The sequence below is a fragment of the Puma concolor genome, chromosome C2, assembly GCF_028749965.1.
Source record: "Puma concolor isolate L17-30 chromosome C2, mPumCon1.1.hap2, whole genome shotgun sequence".
Lineage (NCBI taxonomy): Eukaryota > Metazoa > Chordata > Mammalia > Carnivora > Felidae > Puma > Puma concolor.
Genome location: NC_141675.1, coordinates 85736340 through 85754003, shown reverse-complemented (window position 1 = coordinate 85754003; position 17664 = coordinate 85736340). Strand labels below are relative to the sequence as shown.

Genomic DNA, 17664 nt, shown 5'->3' with positions numbered 1-17664 from the left:
ACCCAACTCCATCACCCCTCCTTGAATAGGTTTTGGGAAAGATGCACCATTGCCCAGAGAATTGGATCAGATGATATGCCACAGCTCTTCCAAACTTGAGAATCTGAACTCCTTTTGTCTAGCCAAGAATTTGGATGAATCTGTCCTCTGCTCACTAGCCACATGACCTTGGACATGTTTATTAGCTTTCCGAGCCTTCATTTTCTCAGCTGTAAAATGAGGTTATTATCTCAAAAAATTGTTATAAGCATCAACAGAGATAAGGAATGATTCCTGGTGAAATCATAAACGTCTTCTCCTGTCTCTGTACCTTACCCAGTTCTGGGGTGACCAGGTGAGTGCCTGGAGTGGCTGTCCCATGGGTCAGAGCAAAGGTCACGTGTGCTTGAGGAATCAGCACTAAATCAGATTTCACTAGCCATCCTCCCTCCAGGGTGTTCCCTTTGGCTCTTTTTGTCTTCCCTATCTCCTGTCTTTAATCTCCCCTTCTTCCTTTCCCTTGTGTTCACTCAGCTAGCACTTTCTGAGAGGTTCTCTGTCCCAGATACCCTGCTGGCTGGGGCAGTGCGTGAATCACATGCAGTTGAGAATGTGAGCAGTGTCTTGCCTGGTGCTGACAGAGAACGGAAGAGGAGGGCCATGCTCTAAGGGAGGCCTGTGCTGTGGGCTTACAGAGGGGCGGTCCTTTGTGGGGGGCAAGGCTAGAGGAGTGGTGGCCAGACAGGGGAAGTTTACACTAGGAATAAAATGTTTGAGCCTGTCTTTGAAGAACAGATAATGACTTTCTATACAGACAAGATGAGGGGTGAGTATAAACAAGCATACGGGTCTGTCTTGAGCCCCATGGCCTTTGGTTCTCTGCCCCAGTCCTTAGCCAGCTCCTTCCCTCTGGTCAGCTTCTACAAGCAGCTTCCTTTTTTTTTTTTTTTTTTTTTTGAGGTAGGCAGAGGGAGAGAGGGAGAGAGGGAGAGGAAGAATCTTTCTTTTTTTAATTTTTATCTATTTTTGAGAGAGAGCGAGTGAGCATGCTGGAGTGGGGGAGGGGCAGAGAGAGAGAAGGAGACACAGAATCTGAAGCAGACTCCAGGCTCTGAGCTGTCAGCACAGAGCCTGACGTGATGCGGGACTCGAACTCACAAACTGTGAGATCATGACCTGAGCCGAAGTTGGACACTTAACTGACTGAGCCACGCAGGCACCCCAGGCAGCTTCTTTCTAAGCAAGATGATGTGAAAGCTAGCCACAGTTCCTGGAATCACTGCTGCCTGCTCACTGGGGGCTGTAAAACATCACTGTGAAATAAAGGGAGTAATTCTTAACCCTGGCTGTGCCCTAGAATCACCTGTGGTTTGTTTTCGTTGTTTTAATTCAGGTTTCCTGGCTCCACCCTTTATATATTCTGATTCAGTGTATCTGGAACAGCCCCCCACCCCCCGTTATTGGTATGGCCTGCTCTCACAAATCCAAGGTAGAAATATTGTCACAGCCACTTTGTTTCTCCAGTCTCTCACTAAAGACTGTCTCTCACTAAAGCTCAGCATCCCCTCGTAAAGATCTCCAAGTCTTGCTTCAGTTCGCTGAGAACCCGAAAGACTTAGATAGTCCAAAAAGTGAAGGTGCTGCGATGGGGTTAGGTGGCATTCTTCCAGCCTCCATTCCCAGAGGAGAGAGGACGGATGATGAACGGTCCACTACTTATCTATCTTCCCCGTGCCCCACTTTCCCCATCTGCGAAATGGGAATAAAAACAGTCCTTACTTCATAAGATGGCAGTGAAGACTAAGGGAGCACGGAGCACACAAGAGCACACAGTGAGCACTCAGTAAATGATGGCTGTGGCTGTAGAGGCAGCCCGGCCAGCCTGTTGTTAGGGGGATGGGTTCTGGAGCCAGACTCTCTGGTTCACAGCCTAGCAGCTGCTCTCCGTATAACCTCCATGCCTGGGTTTCCTTCTCCGCGCAATAGAAGTGGTTGTGACTCCCTCCCAGAACTAATACTGAATGTTATTAAATCAATGAATAAGTGCAAGGCACTGAATTCAATGCTGGGCAAACAACACTTAAGAAAGGTTAGCAGTTACCATTACTTCTGCTGTGATCTCTCGCTGCCTCATGGTGTCACTGTTGGACACCGATCCCCTCGGTTCTCAGCTGGTGCACGCCCCCTGCTCCCCACAGCCTTTCAGGCCCAGCTGGGGCCCTTGGAACAAGGGACAGCAGCCTCCCCCTTTCCTAATCATGGCCAAGGGTACCCTGACTTGGTCTCCTAAAATAGCAGTTCACCTACACAGCCTCCTCCCCGGGAGACCAGCTAGCTGAGCAAGGCTGAGTCAGACTGGTTCCAGCCCCTCCAGCTGGCGAAACCTGAATCTTCACTCTCTTCCCCACAGAGACCCACCCTGCGCCCCCGAAGCTTTTCTGTCACCGTCTTGGAGTCTAAGGATCTGAGCGTATCCCTTTCCCCAGTGAGGCTACTCTTTGAAGGAAGTTACCAGGGTGAGTCCTGGGGCCCCACACCCCATTTTGTTCAGAAGGCTGTCTGTCCTCTATGGTGCCAAGTGACTGACCCTCATTAGGAAGATTCCCCAAGAGATTAATTACCACGTGCCAACACGTGCCCTTGTGGTGGAACCACGGCCAGGGATCCTCAGGCACTTTTTTGTTTCCTAGAGAAGAGGGCAAAACCCCACACATCTACTGTCTGCTTCGAAATCACGTCATGTGCAATTTTTACAAACTGCACGCGTGATTCTAATAAGCAGCCAAGGCAGAGAATCACTGAATTAAGAAGACTGACACCTAATGGTTATTAATACTCACCTGTGCAAATGGCTGTGCGCTTATTCCCCAGAGGCTGCCATCCCCAGAACATTTTGATCCTAAAATATTGGAGCTAAATCCGTCCTTTGAGATCAGCTGACTCGATGATTACCAGACTCTGTGCACAGCCGAATCATCAGGTTGGTCTGTTTATCATATAGATTCTCACGTATTGCTGATGCACTGGGTCTGGGAGTGGAGAGGGCGGGGACCCCAAATCCTACTGAGATGCAACAAGGAGGGGACCTGTGAGGAGGGTGTGGACAAAGTGGATGGAAGGCTACCCACACAGTCGTGCCCCGGCAGGGAGTTGTTAGAGGCAAGGGCGGCATCCCAGGTAGAATCAGACAGTTGGCATCAGAAGCTGGAAACACAATGCAGTTCTCAAAATTAAATCTTTTTTTTAAAGTATTTATTTGTATTTTTACCTTTTTTTAACGTTTACTTATTTTTGAGAGAGAGAGAGTGTGAGCAGGGGAAGGGCAGAGAGAGAGAGAGAGAGAGTGCGGGCCTCGAACGCAAGAACCATGAGATCATGACCTGAGCTGAAGTCAGTCGCTCAACCAACTGAGCCACCCACATGCCCCCTCAACGTTAAATCTTAAATCTCTTGCCAATTAATATATCCCCTGTCTGGCTATTGGAGCATAATTTCAGATGGAAGAAAAATGTATGTCTAAAATTTTTTTTTTTTCAACGTTTATTTATTTTTGGGACAGAGAGAGACAGAGCATGAACGGGGGAGGGGCAGAGAGAGGGAGACACAGAATCAGAAACAGGCTCCAGGCTCTGAGCCATCAGCCCAGAGCCTGACGCGGGGCTCGAACTCACAGACCGCAAGATCGTGACCTGGCTGAAGTCGGACGCTTAACCGACTGCGCCACCCAGGCGCCCCAAAAAATGTATGTCTAAAGCAGGAATCCCAATATCAAAACCCTCCGCGAGAGTGGAGGTGAGCCCTGGGAATGCAAGCTAGGACACCATTGCTGCCAATGGTCAGTGAGGAAAGCCTTGGGCTCCGATGACCTCATGGCTCTTTTCTGTCGCTGGTGACTGGACACTCCCTTCCCTTTGCCCCCCTCCACCCACAGGCATATCAGACAGATGACCACAGGAGCACAGGGGAAAAGTGCTCCCCATCGATAACACACATTCTCATGTGCTGCTGTGGCCTCATCTCCTGAATGTCCTGTGATGTCAGGCTGAGCAAGCCTGAGTGAGGTCAGCGGGAACTCTCTCCCTGGAGACCCAGGAATTTTTTGAAAAGTCGTATAAGGACAAATGCCTGGTCATGCCTTGAATTCTCTGTGTGAAACCTTTAGCTCTGACAGCTCAAGTCCTATTTGCTCCTTGGCTTACCGTGCATGGTTTTGTTTTTCTGAGCAGTGTTCGCTGTGAGAGGTGAAAGAGTATTTTCATCTGGCTCCAGAGGAGTCAGCAAGGCAGGCTATCCAGCCAAGAAGGAGGTAATTACTGAACCAAACTAGGCTCAAATGCTACTGCCTCCAGAGCCCTTACCTCAGAAGGGGTCTCTCCCACTCCTCTGCATTCAGGCAGTGACCCTAAGTGACCTTTCCTGAGCTCCAAAGAACTCAGTTAGTGATAAGGAACTCAATGTGCGGGGACCAGAGCCTCCTGGGTGTCACCATTCCCAACATAATGCCAGAGCCTCACCAAAGTCCTTTCCCCACATTCTCATGCTCTCAAACCTCTGACCGCTCCCCAACCTTCCCCACCTCCTACTTAGCTAAATATTTGGGAGCTGAAACAATAGCCTTACTGAGGCAGTGGTGGGCAATTACTGGAAAGCCATGTGATTGTCCAAATTGAACCAATTTGTCAAAGACAGTTTTCCTTTCACTCATCACCTCCCCCACACCCCATGATAAGATAGGGTCCCCAGAGCACAATAATCCTTTCCTGAGATACAATGTAGAGGCTCCTGAGAAAAGGAACAAAAGTGAGGCTAATTTTGGCTTTTCTGGGACTAAAGGAAAGGAGGCAGGCCAGCCCCATCCAGCTCCAGGAAGCCAGGGTGGGCCTTGTTTCGTTGCTCCAGGGTATCTGCTCAGACCACCAGGGGATTTGGAGAACAATGCCAGGAGGGTGGGGAGGAGGGGAGCAGAGTCCTGGCCCTGGCTGCAGTGTGGGAAGCCTGGTCCCAGCTCTGAAGAGGTCTCTAAAATGACAATCTGTGACTTCAGATTTGAAATTGGTTTTAACTGTAAACTCCTCACCACTGCTCCCCAACTAAATCAGTGATGAATTAAGATTTGGGGATCCTGGGGCGCCTGGGTGGCTCAGTTGGTTAAGTGTCCAACTTCGGTTCAGGTCGTGATCTGGTGGTTCGTGAGTTCGAGCCCTGCGTTGGGCTTTGTTGACAGCTCCGGGAGCCTGGAGCCTGCTTTGGATTCTGTGTCTCCCTCTCCTTTCCCTCCCGCTTGCGCTCTGTCTGCCTGTCTCCTTCTCTCTCTCTCTCTCTCTCTCTCTCTCCCTCCCTCCCTCCAAAAAATAAATAAATATTAAAAAAAAAAGATTTGGGGATCCCTACAGACAAGCAGTGGTCTTCATGCTCTTCAGGGCTCCGTGATGCCCCTAAAGTTGTAAGCTACTGTTGGTATGCATCAGCACTTTTTTCCAGGGTGAGGGTCCTTGACTTTCCTCTGATTCTCAAAGGGATCCACCGTCCCCAAAAGATGTGTACCTCTAGGAGGAGTGCGGCACCCAGGCAGAGCTCCTGTCCTTTATGGCAACGCTGGACAGATTTCAATGTGCGTTAGAATTGGCTGGGTATCAGGTTAAAACGTAGACTATGATTCAGTAGGTCTGGACAGGGCTCAGAGTGTGCATTTCTGACAAGCTCTAGGTGACTCAGAGTCGGCTGGTCCACAAACCACATGCTTGAGTAGCAAGGCTTGAGGGCTTGCCGTGGGTTTCTTACTCCAAGTCTGGATCAGGGCCATAGCCTCCTAACCCAACTCTCGACTACCTCCCGATGGCCACTGGAAGTGACATAATTCTAATCCCATTCTTCCTCCTTCCCCCTACCCCCACCCCAGCCTCTATGTTAAATAATGGCACTGAAGAATCCATAAACAAAATGTTTCATGATTTGTCTTCATCCTATCTTTTCTCCCATTGTCTCGCTCCACGATTAATTCCGTTCATGCTGGATTACATAAGGACAAGGACTGGGGGGAGCTGGACCAGGGTCTGAATCCTGTTCCTGTCATTTACTAGTTTTGTGACCATCTGATTTCCTTCATATGTACAATGGGAATAAAAATATCTACCTCATGGAGTTACCATGAGCAGCAAATGAGATAGTGTGTGTAGAGCATTTAGCACAGTGCTTGCATGTAGCAAATGCTCAATAAGCAGAAGCTGTTGTGACTTAATCACCTATGCCCTAGAGTTTCCATTTGTCACATAATAATGCCCAGCTTGGATTGTTCTCCCAATCCTGCCTGCATCAACTGCCAACTCCTCCTCCCCCTCCCCACCCCCAGGTACCATCCTGTCTTTCACCCAACTGTAACACTAGAGGTGATTTCTTTCTCTAGCCTGCCTATAGACGTGGCTAACATAGTTTGGGGCACATTTTTTTTTTATTATTAAAAAATTTTCTTCTTTGTTAATGTTTATTTATTTTTTAAAAATTTATTTATGTTTGAGAGACAGAGAGAGACAGCGTGAGCAGGGGAGGGGCAGAGAGAGAGGGAGACACAGAATCAGAAGCAGGCTCCAGGCTCTGAGCCGTCAGCCCAGAGCCCGACGCGGGGCTCGAGCCCACAAACCATTAGATCATGACCTGAGCTGAAGTCGGACACTTAACCGACTGAACCTCCCAGGCACTCCCTGAATTCAGTGTTTTAGATTGAGGGGTTAAAAGGTCTCTACAGTTTGGTTCGTTGGCTAAACCATGGATCTAAAGGTGGCCTACACAAAATGAAGTTAAATGCCAGAACAGCTTTGGCATATTGTAGAGGAAGGTAGCCAAAAGCTTAGGGAGACTGGTATGTTAAAGTCAATTTATCATGTAAGACCTGCTCACCAACATCAGCAGGGTCAGGAGTACAAACCTTTTGCTCTGACTGTGAAAATAAGTTTGTGAAGGGAGCCTCAGCTTCCTTGTGGTCACTCTTGTCTATAGGTCAAACTTTCCAATAGGAACTGCAACCACCAAACTTATATCCCTCATGCAAGGGGATAATGGGATCTTGGAGCGGCAGGTACCAAGTGATAATCACTTAATCACCAAAGACAAGCTGTGTGTGGTTACCATCATGGACAATTGAGCCCAAGCAATAATCACAATATTATGACTCATAGAGACCTATGGTGTTTAGCTGGTGGATCACGGTCCCTTTGGGGAAGACTGAAAGAAAGATTAACAATGTTAGTAGAGTTCTTCCTCAAGGGAACCTGGTCTCTACTTCATTCAAGAGGTTCTAGGTCTGCAAACTGGTTCAAGTCTAGGAATTGATTGAAGGGCCATCATGACTCTGTTTTTGGTGATCCAAGATATACTACTTTTCACTCAACTCAGAACTCTTACGTTCATACATAGGCAAGATTCTATGCTAATTCATGGGCTGTGGTCAGTGGTTTGGCTGGATGGTCAAGGACTTGAAAGGAACATTATTGGAAAGTTAGTGACAAGGAGGTCTGGGAAGGAGGTAAGTGTATAGACCTCTCTGAATGGGCAAAAGATGTGAATGTATTTGTATTCCATGTGAATGTTCACCAAAGGGTAGCCTTAGCAGGGGGAAAATTTAATCAAGTGGATAAGACACCCTATTTTATGGTTACCTGTCACCTTATTTCCTCAGTCCTATCATTGCCTACTGGGTTCGTGAACAAAGTGGGAATGGTGGCAGAGATGGAGGTCATGCTATGGGCTCAGCAACATGGACTTCCACTCATCAGTGCTGACCTGGCTATAGCCACTGCTGAGTGCCCAATGTGCCAGCAGCAGAGACCAACACAGAGATCATCTGGGGTGATCAGCTAGCTACCTGGTGGCAAATTGATTACATTGGACCATTTCCATCATGGAAACTTTGTTCCATCATGGCACTTTGTTCTTATTGGAATAGCCACTTAGTCTGGGTGTAGATTTGCCTTGTCTGCACACAATGATTCTGCCAAAACTACCATAGGTGCACTTACAGAATACCTTATCTGTCATCATATTATTCCATACAGCACTGCTTCTGATCAAGGGACTTAACTTTATTGCCAGTGAAATGTAGCAATGGGCCTATGCTTGTGGAATTCACTAGTCTTACCACGTTCCCCCATCATCCTGAATCAGCTGACTTGATAGAATGGTGGGATGGCCTTTTGAAGACACAGTTACAGTACCAGCTAGGTGACAATATCTTGTAGGGCTGGGGTAATGTCCTTTAGAATACTGTATATTCTTTAAACAAGTATTCAATATCTAATGCTATTTCTCCCATAGACAGGATTCATGGTTCAGGAATCAAGGGGTGGAAATGGGAGTCCCTCCACTCACTATTATTCTTAATGATCCACTAGAAAAATTCCTGCTTTCTTTCCTCGTGCTCTTAGGCTCCACTGGTCTAGAAATCTTAGTTCCAAAAAGAGGAATGCTTACACTGGGAAACACAATGTTTCCATTGAACTAGAATTTGAGACTGACACCCAGCCACTTTGGGTTCCATACGCCTCTTTATTAACATGCAAAGGAGGGGGTTATGACTGGCCTAAGCAAAGGAGGTAAACATTTTTAAAGAAATTTGATACATGCAGGCACATTTTCTATCAATTCTTCCTTTCCTTATAGAAAAAGGAAATAAGCACATATATAGAACAAGTCACTTCCAAAGTTCCAAGATAGGTATTTGAGGGATGTGTTGGGTCTCTTTTACATGTCCACTTGGCTAGATCACAGTCCCCAGTTATTCAGCCAAATGTTGATCTAAATGCGGTGTGGAGGTAATTTGTAGATAAGATTAAAGTTCTTAATTGACTTATGTAAGAGACATTATCCTAGATAATCAGTTGGTTCAATGAGTTCAAAGGTCTTAAGAGGGTAGCTGAGGCTTGCCTGGAGAAGAAAGTCACTTGAGAGTTCCAGCTTACCTTTCTTGAAGTTCTGCCCCATAATTTCAGGCTTATCTAGTCAGCCCCCAGAAATACATAAACCAATTCCTTGCAATAAATGTCTATATATTCGTATATATCTCCTACTTGTTCTTCTCTAGTTGAATCTTGACTGATAGAGATGTTAGAAATGCCTGTCTCTAAAGTCCCTCCTATTTCCCACCTTCTCATCCAGCAGAGAAACCCAAGAGTTAGGGAGCATGAAGTCATGATTTTCTGAAGTAAATGGAAGAGTACCTTGTATTGAAACTCTAGGATTGGGAAAGCAGAGGGACCTTTGTTCCTCTACAAAATGAAAGATTAAAATTATGTTGACGAAAGGAACATGAAGTACTAACATAGACTCATTGAAGGATTAATTAATCCTTTTTAATCTTTTTTTTTTTTAAGTTTATTTTGAGAGAAAGAGAGAACACAACTAAGGGAGGGCCAGAGAGAGAGAGAGGGAGAGAGAGAATCCCAAGCAGGCTCCTCACTCTCAGCACAGAGCCTGATGAGGGGCTCAAACCCACAAACTGCAAGATCATGACCTGAGCTAAAAAACAAGAACCAGACATTCAATGAACCAAGTCACCCAGGCACCCCTTTATCTTGTTCTTTTTAAACCGAGATATAATGGACATGAACATTATGTAAGTTTTAGGTATATAAAGTATTGATTTGATACATTTATATATTGCAATATGATTACCATCGTAGTTTTAGCTAACATCTCCATCAGGCATGCACATAACATAATTATTATTTCTTTTTTGTGGTGAAAACCCTGGAGATCTAGTCTCTTAGCAACTTTGAAGTCTATAATACAGTATTGACCATAATCACTATCCTGTGCATTATTAGCTCTCCGTGTTGTATTCATCCACTAGTTGCAAGTTTGTAATCCATTTTTTAGTCTAACATTTTTGGGGGAAAGCAAGCCGCATTCTGAAGTGGAAGTCCCCTTTATTCTAGATGTCCTTTATTTTCATTGTTGGGTCTCAGAACCACCTCTCCTCTGTACCCAGTGGCAGAAAGTGGAGAGAGGAGAGTGAGATGCCAGAGGCTGAGTAATTTACAAGCACTAGAAGGGACTTAGACCCGGAGATTTCTGGTGAGAGTGTTGGTAACTCAGCAAAATGGGGTGGGGTGATGCAGGGACTCCGAGGACAGGGGCTATGAAAAGGAAAGAGAGACTATGAGAAGGGAGAGAAAGGCTAATATTAGAAAAGGACAGGACAACCACAAGGTATAGGTCAGGGCAGTGAGGCTTCAGACTTACACTCAGGGCAAAAGAACAAAGCAAAGGGATTCAATATTTGACTTTCCACACTCCTTATTCTATATAGTTCGCATTTATCACTGCAGCTTTGAGTAAAGAAGTGCTCACCCTTTTCCAGGTTCTGAGGTCTCAAAGAGGAAGGGGGAGACTCCCTCCCCCAAGATCAGTGTCTTCAAAAAAAAAAAAAAACAACAAAAAAAATCCGTGTCAGGAATTGGAAGCGCTTTCATTGAGGCTGCCCAGGGGGCACTGAAGGGAACAAGAGAGTAGTGCCTTTTACATGCCCTTTGCAAAGTGACTCAGAGCGTGGAACTCTGGGTGGAAGTTACAGGGTGACAGATTTCACTTCTGTGAAGAAACGTCTTTTAAATGCTCTTTTTGACTAAAGGGAAATGGGCTGCTTTGGGAGGCTTCTTGTCTCTGAGGTGTTAGTAGGTACTGGGTGACTACCTAGTGGGGGTAGTGCAGGAGGAATTCAGGCGGTAGACTCTGAGGTATTATTCAACAATAAAATTTTCCAGTTATACTGAGATAACTTAAAACAGTTTTTTAACGTTTATTTTTGAGAGACAGAGACAGAGTGTGAGCGGGGAAGGGGCAGAGAGAGACACAGAATCCAAAGCAGGCTCCAGGTTTTGAGCTGTCAGCACAGAGCCCAATGTGGGGCTTGAACTCATGAACTGTGAGATCATGACCTGAGCCAAAGTCGGACACTTAACTGACTGAGCCACTCAGGTGCCCCTATACTGAGATAACTTTAAGAATATTTGGGACCAGGGGGCATTCACTTTCAAATGCCCCCTCTCTGTAAAGAGAACTTTCATACTATTCTTCCTTTCTGATCTTATATTCTAATAAACTTTTCCCTGCTGCCCCCCCCCCCTCCAAAAAAAAGAATATTTGGGACCAAAACCATGAGACATTCTATTATAATCTCAGGGTTAAAACTCATCATAGAGAGGCAGAGATGGACAGGATCTTTAAAATCATCTCGTCTAACCTCCTTCCTTCTCCCCTTTTATGTAAGTGAAAAAAGGTAAGGCTCAGAGAGAGGTGACTAACTCAAGGTCATATAGCCAAAAAGTGGAAGATCTGGATTAGAACCTGGAACTTGGAGGCAGATCCGTTCTCTCAATATCTTTGCTGGCCCCAGTATCAAATCTACCCAGCAATGATCTGGAAACTTACCAAGAAAAAAAATAACGGAGACAATTAAACCTTGACAAATGACAGCTTCTTCAGATATCATTTAAACACAAAGAAATATAAGGAACTCAACTGCTGAAGCGCCCTGATAACATCAAGGAAAAGGAGTCATTTCACATAAATCTCAGAGATGATGTCATCTAAACACAAGCAGTTAGTGGAAGTTCCAACTCATTATGAAGGAAATGATTCTTATAAATAGTTTTGATCTAGAGATACTGTTTGGCGTCTTCAAGCCATAGATTCTTGAAATAGGAAGACCTACCATAGAGGTCATCTGACCGGGGCATGTTGGTCCTGCACACACTGGGCAGGGTGAATGCCACTCTCAACTCTGTGTTTCCAGGGTACCTCATACCGGCCACTGCTCCGGCATTTTGAACATTATAGTATGCCAAATTGAATGGAAGCTTTTTCTTTCAAACTGAAAGTCCTTTTTTCCTAATTATAAAATAAACATGCTCATTGTAAAATGTCAAGCAATACAGAGAAGAATAAAAAAGACTTACCAGAAATCTCACCACCCAGAGATAACCATTGTTAGCATTTTGATGAGTATCATTCAATTATTTCTCCATGCACATGTGCTTATATTTGCACATCCATAGTTTTGTAAAATCGGGACCAGAGTAAAAGAATGGGCAGTTTTGTCACATTCTTTTTTTCACTTTTAGTATAGATCTGTATTTTCACTTTAATGGCTTTATGATAAACCTTAATATGCTATATGAATAAACCTTAACATAGTGAGCCAGACCCCGACTGATGGATCAGTTGTTCCCAGGCTTTTGCTAACTTGGGGGTTATTTCCTGCTTCAGGGAGAGAGGTCATGTTGGTCACCCTTGGGAGGGTGAATCATCTCTGGAGACTAAAAGTAGCTTGCTTCCTCTCAAGTGGTGAGAGGAGTGATTGTGGGGCTAAGGCTCCCCGGAGAATGAGGGGGTCGGGGGAGGCTCCCTGAGAAAGGGAGTATAAGGGGCCTTTGGTTGGCTGGAGAAGCTGCATGCTCCAGACGGAAGCCTCAAGGAGAGGCCGGAGACTGGAGCCCATCTGACGTTGGCTGACTTCTAGGTCAACTTGCAAACCTGCCCCCGGAATGCCCAGAGCAATCGCCAGAACAGACGACTGGGCCACCTCCTGGTCCAGGGCTCAGCCCACCCAGGCCAGCCATTGCTCTGGGATCAGGACTCCACTCCTGGCCCCAGCAATAAATGTGGCTCCCTAATTCCTTGGTCACTAAATGAGACCAAAGCTTCATTCACTTCTGGGTTTTTGGGTACCGATTACTTAAACCATTGCTACTCTGTTTCCCCTCACAACTATAGTAAGAGGCACCACTATCAGCTAATTTGCCACTCCACCCCCCACTTCCAGGTGCTATATGAGGCAGGGCCTGGGGGTTTCTAGCACCCACCCACACTCTGAGGATACAGAGCATCTGTATCTGTGTCTGCATGGGATACAAAATTACCACCACCACCTTTAGCTGAGGAAGAGGGCAGACGACTTCAATCATGAGCACCTTTCTGCATATGTCTTTACATACTTAGCCAATTCTCTCCTTAGTACAAACTTCTCTAGGTGGAATTGCTGGGTCTGTGGGAAAATGCTAAACAAAGCTTGCAGTAATGCTGGGAGAGCCCAAGAAAGACCAGCAGGCCAACTGCTGACTGCCTTCAGAGGGTAGTCACATTGTAGACGTAGCCGCTGTCCAGGGTCTGGCCTTGAAGGTTCAGAAACTTGATCTCCTCAGGGCCCCAAAGTTAATGGGACTCAGAAAGCTGACTCACTCAGAGGAGACTGGAGGGGATAAAGCAGAATGCCAAATGATTAATTTATAATGAGATGTATAAACGCCTGGTGAAGCGGGCATTTGGGTCAGCCTGACCAGCCTGTTCTTTCTCACTGTGGGAGGTTGCTTGCAAAGCCAAGTCATAATCAAGAGGCCAATGATGGCCCTAGAATGGAGTGAGGGGAGTTAGTTCAGTGATCTGAATGGTGACCTGATGTAGTCACTCTCCAACCAGGGAGATATACACCTCTCAGGTGACAGTGGTAGCAAAGGGAAGTCAAGTGAGTCATAAGTACAGAACTGCTCTGTGGCTAGGGTGAACCCCACGCCATTCTCCCTGCAGACTTCTTTTTTCTGGCAGTCTTTAGGAGTTAGGAGACTCACAGGTTTTCTTGGAAACAGAGAGGGTACAGATGGGTCAAATGACAGCAGAGGACCGTGTGTGTGTGTGTGTGTGTGTGTGTGTGTTTAAGTTTATTTATTTATTTTGACAGAGACATGAGTGGGAGAGGGGCAGAGAGAGAGGGAGGAGAGAATCCTAAGCAGGCTCAGTGCTGTCAGTGCCGAGGACCCCAGGACCCTCCCCCTTTTTTTAAAATGGTCTATCCAGGGGTGCCTGGGTGGTTCAGTCGGTTAAACGTTCGACTCTTGATTTGGGCTCATGTCATGATCTCACAGTTTGTGAGTTTGAGCTCCACATTGGGCGCTGCACTGTGTCAGTGTGGAGCCTGCTTGGAATTCTCCCTCTCTCTCTGCCCCTACCCTACTCATGCTCTCTCTTCTTCTCTCTCTCATAATAAATAAACTTAAAAAAATTTTAATAGCCTATCCATATCTCACTTTCTCTATTCATTTATTCCTTTACTCACTCACTTAACAAGCGATGGTTGGGTGCTGTTCAGGTCTTGAGGGGAAAGCAGTGAACAAAATAGATAAAATTCCTGCTCTTGTGGAGCTTACATTCTGGTAGGGGAGAGAAACAATAGACATAGAGTCTAGTAAACACACAAATATTAAAGCAAACACACCAATAAATAAAACAATTACTAACTGCAAAACTTATGTGCAAGATGCCAGATGGCAATATTTGCTATGAATGAAAATTAAATGAGGAATTAAAGAGTGATAGGGTGGTAGTGGAGAACAATTTTTTTTAATGTTAACTTATTTTTGAGAGAGAGAGTGTGCAAGCAGGGGAGGGGCGGGGTGGGGGGGGCAGAGGATCCAAAGCAGGCTCCTCACTGACAGCAGTGAGCCCGATCTGGGGCTTGATCTCATGAACCATGAGATCATAACCTGAGCCAAAGTCAGATGCTTAACCAACTGAGCCACCCAGGCACCCCATGGGGAACAATTTTTATAGGGTGATCAGGGAAGTTCTTTCTGGCAAGACATTTGAGCAAAGACCAAAGTACACAGATATCTAAGGAACAGGTATTTCAGGTAGAGGGAACAGCACATGCAAAGGCTCTGAGTCTAGAGCATGCCTGGAACAGCAAAGAGGCCACCTTGGCAGGAATATATCTATAAACAAGGGGAAGACGTGGTAGGAAATGGGGTTAGGAAAGTAACGGAGGGGGGGAATCAGATCGTATTGGGCTGTATAGGCCCATATGGCAAAATTTGGATTTCATTCTGAATTATACGGGAAGAAACCAATGGGTCAAACAAATGTATCTTTTATAAGGAGTTCAGCTGCTGAATAGCAAATAAACTGATTATTCTAATGTGTCAAAAACAGAGCCATTGAACATTAGGAAAGGGACCTTTCCTGTTGAAACCTCTGCTTCTCAAAGTGTGGCTCCCAGACCAGAACTAGCATCACCAAGAGCTTGTTAGAAATGAAGAAACTTGGACCTCACCCCAGACCTCCTGAGTCAGGACCTGCATTTAAAACAAGATCCCGGGTGATCTGTGTCCACACAGAAGTGTGAGAAGCACTGGTCTAGTCCGACTTCCTTATTTTACAAGTGATAAAACCAACTATCAGTCTGCATTAGTGACTTGCTCATGATCACACGGTTGAGCTCATAACAGGACTAAGGCCGAGGCCCAGGTCTCTTGACTCTGGCAAGCCTGCTTTCCACAGCCCTCACATGACCGTGAGGCTAGTGGATTATAATATCCATTCACTCAATCAGTCAACAATTCACTCTCTCCAGCATCACTAAGTCACCATCCAATAATCATATACAATCATTTCACTAAAGATTTTTTTACCCTTTGATCAACTCAAGAGCAAGTGAAGAGGAACCAATAAAAGACTAGGTTAATCTACCTTAATTGAACACCTACAATGATTGGGGGAAAAAATCTGCATTATAGGTTTCAACTGCCATATTTTTCCCACCACATCTCATCATCTGCTGAGATTTGCTGGAAATGCCCAGGATGTTTAGGTGTGGTGCCCCCTGAAATGTTTCTTCCTCCAGAAGGGTGGGAAAAAGCACAAATTGCATTGTCTTCTCAGCACAAAATTCCCCTATGGCCTGAAGCAATTGAAAAAAAAAAAATCTCTATGTGGGTACCACCCTAGGATCTTAGAGATTAGACACAGAAACCCAGGTCATGTCCCAAAAGGGAAGAGTGGAGATAGGAAGGACTATTTTAAGGGATTGATAGGGTGAATGGCTGGAAGTTTCTACAATGGAAAAAAAAGGCGGGGTTATCATCTCTGTCATTGCTATTATTGTTGTTGTTATCAAAAACTTGTAAATAGTGCCTTAAATTATTGTCCCTTTAAAACAATAAAGGACATAATGGAGATTTCTGCATGCATTTGCAAGGAGAATATTGCTATTCACCAACAGCTTTAAGAAAAGCGGCCCAGAGATGACTGTTGGGATCCAGGCAATTCTCAGGGTAACGCTAGGTGTGTTGTTGGAGGGCTGAAGAGGGTCCGAGGGCCCCATAAAGAAATGGTTCCGGCAGCGTGGAAGGGTGCTTCCAAGAGAAGCAAGCCACCCTCTAGAAGGCCATTTGAGCCATCCAGGTGGTAGCAGCAGGAGAGAGGGGAAGGGAAGAGAGGAGAGGTGGGAAGGAGACACTGTGGAATGAGACTTCCATGAAGGGGCAGACAGGGAGGCTCGAAGTTGTCTCTGAAAGATCAAGCCTGAGGGACTGAGGGGTGTGTGGGTTACCAGGAAAGTTACTCGATTTCTGTATTAGCCGGGACTGTTGGCACTAGCTGCTGGTCACCCTCCTCCACCTCTCATCTCAGTATTCAGCACGACAAAAGCTTATTGCGTCCCCCTCGTTGCAGGAAGATGTGGGTGGCACGGGTGAGGCAGGACTCTCACACAGCTGTCTCCCAGAGACATCGGCATCTTGGCTGGACCCCTCTGGTAACTTTGCCGTCTTGGAGTCCTTCGCTTCCAGCCACATGGACAGAAAAGAAAGTGAAGCTTTTTCTTTGCCACCACCAACTGGCAGTGACCCACACCTTTCACTTGCTTCCGTTGGTAAGGATTGGTTACATGACCCCATCTAAGCCCCAGGGGCTGGGAAACCTAGTTTAGGTGTAGACCTGGAAGTGAGCCTGGGTAGGGAACCTAGCCAGCACTGGCCGACTCACACGAAGCAGGGAAGGTTGTGCTGCCCACACCCTGAGCGGCTGGTCAGTAGGCTGGCAGGGAGTTTGCCCTGCTAGGAGAGGGGAGGTGGCAGGTGTCTGCTCACGCCACATTACACCCTGGTGCGCTGTCTGGACCATCCTTGGTTAGGTTAGGTTTGGAGGTTGCCAGGGGCCACTGTGGCTTTGGCAGTCCCCCCCTTATAAATGGCAGAGCCGTGAACTTTGTTGTTTATCGTGGCAGGGCTGTACAACCTTTAATGCTCCTTCCAGCGCTGAGATTTGATGACATATTCAGGAGCTTTGGATTCTCACGCTGTCTCTCTCAAGGGAGTCTCCTCTTCCTGGGTCTTACTTTCCCAGCTGCAGAGGGAGTGGATTGGCCCAGATGACCTTTAATGTTCTTCCCAGACCTGAGAATCTACTTCCCTTGGGGGGCTAGCTTGAACTGGCACATTTCCACCTCTCCTGAGCCCTTGGAAAGGAAGTAGGCCTGAAAAACCTGGAGTTACCACCATGAGCTTCAGCCCTACCTGATCCTGCCCAACGTCATGTAACAAATTCAAGAGATTCCCTCAACGACCCAGCTGCTGGCATTCAGTTATCCAAAAAAAGCGGATCTAAATGGATAGAGGGGGAAAGCCATGGGCCTGTGCCAGGGCTAGAGGTCAGATTTCAGGGCAGCAAATTGTTCTGCCTTCCTGGACCTCTGTGAGGTGCAGGGCATGAGCAAGGCCTAGAGCATCCATGGATGTGAGAGCAAGTCCATCATTCAGGGTCCCATCAGGCAGCAGGTGCATACTCAAAAGTGTTTAACTGGAGGGAGGGAAAGAATAAGAGCTTCATGAAGGAACTGTTTACAAAAGTATGGCTAGAGTTAAG

At 46.2% G+C, this 17664-nt stretch overlaps 1 long non-coding RNA gene across 1 annotated transcript; it reads left to right on the top strand.

Annotated features, from left to right (window-relative positions):
• The first annotated feature begins 597 nt into the window (after nt 1-597).
• On the top strand, nt 598-16032 carry LOC147577381 (uncharacterized). Its single transcript, XR_015255813.1, has 4 exons — nt 598-805; nt 2390-2495; nt 2851-2959; nt 14953-16032. It is a non-coding gene; the product is annotated as an uncharacterized LOC147577381 (long non-coding RNA).
• Nucleotides 16033-17664: the final 1632 nt, after the last annotated feature.